We start from the raw sequence: 8,053 nt of genomic DNA on the forward strand, positions 1-8,053 counted from the left end.
TTTCGTGATTCTGATCGTGTTCCTGATCTTGAAATTTACTATAACTATTTAAGCAGATTACTAGCTCACACCTTGACACACCCTTGTTTGGACCCCACCCTTGTGCAGGTCTCCTAGTAGTCTCCTTAGATGTGATTTTGTTAATCTTTTTGAGAAATGGTCTTTCCCTTCTTTGTTGATTTGTTAATGCTCAACCCACCTTTGTGTCACTATCCTATATCATTTGCTATATAAACTAAGACTGTGGGAGAAGACAGGGGTGGGGATGGGGAGACAGAAGAAAGAAGACAGGGGAGACAGAAGAAGAAGACAGAAGAGAGAGAAAGAAAACACTCGAGAGGACACGGGAGAAGAACAGAGAAGACACAGAAGCAGGGCAGAAGACACAGAGATACGACACAAGAGAAGACAGAAGACACACGGGAAGACACAGAAGCGAAGGAGACAACACAGACAGAAGAAGACACAGAAGCAGAGACAAAGAGAGATTGAAAGAGACCAGAGGAGAGATGACAGACACAGACAGACAGAAGAGAGCACAGCAGCACACACAGAAGCAGAGCGTAAGGAGGAGGAGCTATCTCAATCCCTCCATACACATCGGCCTGAGAACACTGAAGGGAGTGGCGTGTGTGAGAGAGAACTGCCCCGAGTACCTGCAAACAACAGAACAACACACACACATGTCTCCTCCTCCCATGTGCCGCCTTTGTAATTTTTCACAAAGTAATACCATTTAAAAAACAAAAATAAGAAATATATTTCAACCATGTTTACAACATATGAAATACAAAATATTTTCTTACACAGCCAGGGTAAAAATAAATACCTCTTTACTGGAAGTGTCATGTTTATGAATTCCACCTTGATGCTATTTTTTCAGAAACTGAGCTCCTACAGAAATTCAACATTTTGTATTAAAATAGAAATAAATGGGACTGAAGAGATAGTACAACAGGCAGAGTTCTTTGTCCAACTGCCTCCACTAAGTAAAATTCCTGGCACCCAATATGGTCCCCTGAGAGCCACTAGGAGTTATTACTAAGTGCAGAGTCAGGAGTAAGCCCTGAACACAGCCTAGTGTGGCCCAAAACTTATAAATAAATTAATATAAACTAAACAAAAGCTTCTTGCTGAGGTTGTAAAAAATTAAACATATACTATCTACCAAAATTTGTACAAAAACTTGTTTTTTTGGGGGTTTTTTATTATTTTTTTATTTTATTAAATCACCATGTGGAAGATTACAATGCTTTCAGGCTTAGGTCTCAGTTATACAATGCTGAAACAACCATCCCTTCACCAGTGCCCATATACCACCACCAAAAAAAAAAAAAACAAAACAAACCCACACAGTACACCTCCCATCCCGCCCCCCCACCCCCTACCTTGTAACTGATAAGTTTCATTTTACATTCTGTTTACTTTGGTTACATTCAATATTTCAACACAAACCTCACTATTATTAGGAGTACCCCACTAGATTCAGACCTACTGTGAAGACAAATAAGGTCGCGTGGTTTTGAATTTCTGTACTTTAACAAGAAGTCCAGGGAGATTTCTTCCAGATATTAGATAATTGCAGGCTTGAAAACCCAATCTGTGGTCGTCTTACTATGGCGGCCAAAAACTTGTTAATATTCATATTTGTTATTGGAAGGAAATATGTACATTTTTTTCAGTATAGTATTATGGCCACAAAAGTAAAGGATTAGAAATACATTTATCTTATTGCCACAGCAATGTAATTACTAGGAATTTATTCTAAAGAAGTAATTTGATATGTGCCTTCATGTGCATAAATTACAATTTTTATAAATTTTTAAGTTAGAGGAAACTACAAATATCCATCATTAGAATTGTGCTAGTTAAGTGACACCATTATTAATGAATTTTGCAGTCACTTAAAAAATATATATATACAATTTTAAGTAAAAAAGTCATACCAAAGTTTTTATATAAATTAGTCTTATGTTACTTTGTTTTTTATTTTATCCGTAAGATGGTTATCATGCTCTCTGCTATAACAAATGTAGAAATGTATAAACTTATGATATATATGTTGAGATGTCAAATAAATATGAGATCTTATTATAAGTCTCAAACAGCTTGAACTTCTGCCAGTTACAACAGCATGTTAGCTGGCATCATGAGCTGCTAAGCTTCTCACTAGCAATTACTTCTGCTATTCACCTAGGTTTAGAATAAAGAGCTCTGCCTTAATGATTTATTTTGATATCTGGTTTTACACTTTTCTTATGACCAAAACAAAAACTTACAAACTATGTATGTTTTAACATATTATTCACAGAACTCAGTACCTTTAGGTACTTCTACCAAGTTGGAATATAGTACATGTTGGAATGGTGATAAAATCTATTTCACTATGTAAAGCAAATTATAAAAGTTTATAAAATGAGTTCTTCCCATTTTGACGTATATTGGAAAACTAAAGAATTGTATGTGTCTGTTTACCTGAAACCTTTAAATAAAAACCCACTTCAGATATAATATCCCATTGCTCATCGATTTGCTCAAGCGGGCATCAGTAACATCTCCGGAATTGTGAGACTTGTTGTTACTATTTTTGGCATATCAAACACTCTATGGGTAGTTTGTCAAGCTCTGCTGTGTGGGTGGGATACTCTTGGTAGATGGCTGGGCTCTCTGAGAGGGATGGAGGAATAGAACCTGGGTAGGCTATGTGCAAGGCAAACGCCCTACCGCTGTCTATCGCTTCAGTCCAGTGTTAAAATTTATATATCTGAAGAATGTTTTCCAAAGTGTAAGTAGAAAGTTCAAGAATAAATAGAAAATGTTGTGCCAGGCTGTTCTGGGCATTATACATTAGTTGTTGATCAAAACAAGCAAACAAATAAGTATAAATATGCTCACAACATTTGAGTGAAAAACATGACTTTTTTTCCAGATTCTGGCTATTGTAAACGGTTCTGAAATGATCATATAAGTGCAGATGCCATATTGACTATACTTTTTTGCTTCTCCAGGGTATATTCCTAGGAGTGGTATTGCTGGGTCAAATGGGAGCTCAATTTCTAATTTTTTGAGAAGAGTCCATATTGTTTTACAAAAGGGCTGAACCAGTCAGCATCCCCACCAGCAGTGTAGAAGAGTCCCTTTCTCCCCACATCCTCACCAACAGAGGTTGCTTTTGCTCTTTTGGATGTGTGCCATTCACTGTGGTGTGAGGAGGTATCTCATAGTTGTTTTGATCTGCATCTCCCTGATGAATAGTGATGAAGAGCATTTTTCATGTTCCTTTTGGCCATTCATATCTCTTCCTTGGGAAAGTTTCTGTTCATTTCTTCACCCCATTTTCTGATGGGGTTGGATGTTTTCTTCTTGTAGAGTTCAACCAGTGCCCTTGATATCAGCCCCTTATCATATGGGTATTGGGTGAATATCCTTTCCCATTCTGTACATTGTCTTTTTATTCTGGTCACTGTATCTTTTGTGGTGCAGAAGCTTCTTAGTTTATATAGTCCCATTTGTTTATCTTTGTTTCCATTGGTTGATCAGTTGCATGTCATCTTTAAAGAGACCTTTAGCTTAATATCATGGAGGTTTTGCCTAACTTGTCTTCAAAGTATATTTTGGATTCTGGTCTGATGTTGAGGTCTTTAATCCATTTTGATCAGACTTTTGTGCATGGTGTCAGGTCGAGGTCTAAGTCTATTCTTTTGCAAGTGGTTGTCCAGTTACACCAGCACCATTTGTTGAAGAGGCTTTCCTTGCTCCACTTCACATTTCTTGCTCCCTTATCAAAGATTAGATGATCATAGATTTTGGGGGTTGTGTGTAGGGATATTCCACCCTGTTCCATTGCTCTGCAGCTCTACCTTTGTTTCATCACCATGTTGTTTTAATTGTTACCACATTGTAGTAAAGTTTAAGATTGGGGAGGGTGATGCCTCCCATCATCTGTTTCCCAAGAATTGTCTTGGCTATCTGTGGGTGTTTGTTGTTCCATATGAATTTCAAGATTGTTTGATCCATTTCTTTGAAGAATTTCGTGGGTATCCTTATAGGGATTGTGTTGAATCAGTATAATGCTTTGGGGAGTACTGGCATTTTGACAAAATTCATTCTTTCTATCCATGAGCAGGGGATATGTTTCCATTTCCTCATGTTCTCTTTTATTTCATGAAGTAGCATTTTATAGTTTTCTTTGTAGAGGTCCATTACTTCCTTAGTTAAGCTGATTCTGGGGTACTTGATTTTCTGGGGCACGATTGTGAACGGGATTTCTTTTTTCATGTCACTTTCCTCTGTCTAATTTTTGCATATAGGAAGGCCATGGACTTCTGGGTATTGATTTTATAGTTTGAGACTTCACTGTACAAGTCTGTTGTTTCTAAGAGTTTCTTGGTAGAGCTTTAGGCTTCTCTAGATATAGTATCATATCATCTGAAAATAGTGAGAGTTTGATTTCTTCCTTTCCTATCTGAATGCCCTTAATATCTTTTTCTTGCCTAATCGCTATTGCAAGTACTTCCAGTACTTTATTGAACAGAAGTGGTGAGAGTGGGCATCCTTGTCTTGTCCCTGATCTTAGGGGAAAGGCCCTTAGATTTTCCCCATTGAGGATAATGCTTGGCATATGTTTGTGTTAGATTGCTTTGACTATCTTGAAGAAAATTCCTCCAAAACCCATTTTGGTGAATTTTCATCATGAACAGGTGTTGAGTCTTGTCAAATGCTTCTCTGCATCTATTGATATGATCATATGGCTTTATCTTTACTTTTATTGATATGATGAATTATGTTGATTCCTTTCCAAATGTTAAACCATTCTTGCATCTCTGGGATGAATCCCACTTGGTCATGGTTTATGATCTGTTTGACGAGTTGTTGGATTCTATTTGCTAATATTTTGTTGAGGATCTTCACATCTGTGTTCATCAGGGATATTGTTGTATTATTTTCTTTACTTGTGATGTCTTTATTTGCTTTTGGTATTATGGAGATATGTGCCTCATAGAAACTGTTTGGGAGAGTTCCTGCTTCTTCAATATTCTGGAAAAGCTTGAGGAGAACTGCAAACAGGTCTTCTTTAAACGTTTGGAAGAATTCACCAGTGCATCCATCTGGACCTGGGTCTTGTATTTGGGAAAACTTTTGATTGCAGTTTTGATTTCTTTGATATTAATGGGTCTATTCAGGTATTCCAAGTCTTATTGGTTAAGTCTAGGGAGATTGTAGGAATCAAGGAATTAATCCATTTCTTTTAGGTTCTCTTGTTTTGTGGCATACAGGCTTTCAAAGTAGTCTCTAATGATCTTTTGAATTTCATTTGTTTCTGTTGTGATGTACCCCTATTCATTCCTGATTCGCTTTATTAGGGTTCTCTCTCTTTCTTTGTGAGTCTTGCTAGCGGTTTATCAATCTTGTGTATCTTCTCGAAGAACCAAATCTTAGTTTCATTGACCTTTCGGATTGTTTTCTGGGTTTCCATGTCATTAATTTCTGATCTACGTTTTATTATTTCTTTCCTTATGCCTGCTTCGGGTTCATTTTGCTGGTCGTTTTCTAAGATCTTGAGCTGTGAAGTCAAGTTATATTTGTAGGCCCTTTCTTCCTTCTTGTGGAATGCCTGCGGGACTATAAATTTTCCCCTTAACACGGCTTTAGCTGTGTCCCATAGGTTTTGGTAGCTCATGTCTTCATTCTCATTTGCTTTGAGGTATCTTTTGATTTCTTCCTTGATTTCCGTCCTGACCCACTCATTGTTCAACACTGAGTTGTTTAATTTCCAGCTGTTTGATTTGGTTCTCTGCATCTTTGTGTGATTAATTCTATCTTCAGTGCATCATGGTCTGAAAATATAGTCAATACAATTTCTATTTTCCCGGTTCTATTGAGGTATGTTTTGTGACCCAGTACATGGTCTATTTTGAAAAATGTTCCTTGTGCACTGGAAAATAATGTGTATTCTTCCTTTTTTTGGTGTTTAAAGCCCTGTATAGTTCTATTAACCCTCTCTCCTCCATTTCTTCCTTTAGAGTCAGTATTTCCTTGCTGAGTTTTGTTCTTGTCGATATATCCAGAGGTGATAGGGCGGTGTTGAAGTCTCTGACTACTATTGTGCTGCTAACAATGTCTTTCTTAAAGTCTGTTAGCAGTTGTTTTAAGTATTTATCGGTCACTCATTAGGTGCATATTCGTTTAAGAGTGTGATTTCTTCCTGTTGTACATATCCTTGATAAATGGAAAATGACCTCCTGCTGTTCCTTCTAATCTATTTCAACCTGGAATCTATGTTGTCGGATACTAGTATTGCCACCCCAGCTTTTTTGAGAGAGTTGTTTGCTTGCAGGATTGTTTTCCATCCTTTCACTTTGAGTCTGTGTTTGCTCTGACTCCACGTATGTTTCTTTTAGGTAGCAGAATGTTGGGTTTAGTTTCTGAATCCGTTTTGCCACTCTGTACCTCTTGATTGGTGTACTTAGGCCATTAACATTGAGAGAGATTATTGTCAAGGGGTTTTGTGTCATCTTTCTGTGGGGTTTGTTGTTCTTGTAGGGTTTTTTCTTGTCTTACAGTAGCCCCTTTAGTCCTTCTTTTAAGTTTGGTTTTGAGCCTATGAAGTTTCTGAGCTGTTGTTTATCTGTGAAATAGTGTTTCGTTCCTTCGAGTTTGAGTGAGAGTTTACCCGGATAAAGAATTCTTAGTGAGTTGTTCAGTTCATTGAATTTTTTTTCACTATGTCCCACCATTGTCTTTGGGCTTGGAGAGTTTTCTCTGATAGGTCTGCTGTAAATCTAAGGGGTGCTCCTTTATATGTGATTTTCTTCTTTGATCTTGCTCCTTGCAATATTTTGTCTCTATCTACAGCTCCGTCATTCTGACTATGATATGTCTTGGAGTCTTTTTATTTGGGTCTATTTTTGCTGGTACTCTTCGGGCTCCTTGGATCGGAATGCCTGTCTTCTTCACCTCTGGGAATTTCTTAGCAATCATGTCTTTAACTGTGTTTTTTTCCACTGAAGTTACTTCCCTGTGCTTCTGGTACTTCAATGATTCTTATGCTGTTTCTCTTGAAATCATCCCCTAGGACTCTGATTCACTCTAGAGCCATTTTGAGGTCTTTTGCCATTATTTGTTGTTGCCTGTAAGCTTTCTGCAGTTCATCTTCAAGCTCACTGATTCTGTTTTTGGATGTCGCCATTCTAATGTTGAGGGCACCTACTGAGATTTTTAATTCATCTACTGATTCCTTTATTTGTGTGACTTCTGTTTGTAGCTTTGAAATTTCTGCTCTCATTTCTTCTTGCATTTTCTTGGTATACCTTTCCAATGCTTCATTCATATCTTCCCTTAATTTATTGGACATCTGTTCCATGGTTGCTTTGAGTACGTCTACCATCTTCAAGATTTACTCTCTGAATTCTTTATCTGAGAGGTTTTATATGTGGGTAACCCCTGTTGAGTCTTCTGGAATCTTTTTAAACAATTTTTATTAGTGAGGTACAGTTACAAACTTATGAACTTTCATGTTTGCATTTCGTTTACATCCCTCCACCAGTGCCCATTTTCCTCCACCAATGTTCTCCTCCCACCAACCCCACCCAATCCCCCACCACCCCACCCTGCCTCTGTGGCAGGGCATTCCCTTTTGTTCTCTCTCCTGTTGGATGTTGTAGTTCGCAATAGAGGTATTGAATGACCATTATGTTCAGTCTCTAGTCTACTTTCAGCACTCAGCTTTTAACCCCAGTGGGTCCTCTCAACATTCTCTACTAGGTGTTTCTTTCTCTATCTCAAGTTAAGGCTTCTGGAATCTTTTCTTCGTCCTCTCTTCATGGTGGAGATTTTCGCTGTTTCTTCATATTGTTATGGAACTATAGAGTTAGAGCCTTCTAGTTGTCTATTCCTATTCCCTCTTGCTGCAGGGGAAATTCTGGATGAGCTAAGTCAATGATGGTAGCCTTTTTCCCCTTGTAGAACACTTACTCTCAGGATCTCCTCTTGGTTTATGTAGGGCCTCTAGTGAAGACTTGAGGCTATGCTCTCTTTACGAAGGGCTTGTGCA

Source organism: Sorex araneus, chromosome 1, assembly GCF_027595985.1.
Source record: "Sorex araneus isolate mSorAra2 chromosome 1, mSorAra2.pri, whole genome shotgun sequence".
Classification (NCBI taxonomy): domain Eukaryota; kingdom Metazoa; phylum Chordata; class Mammalia; order Eulipotyphla; family Soricidae; genus Sorex; species Sorex araneus.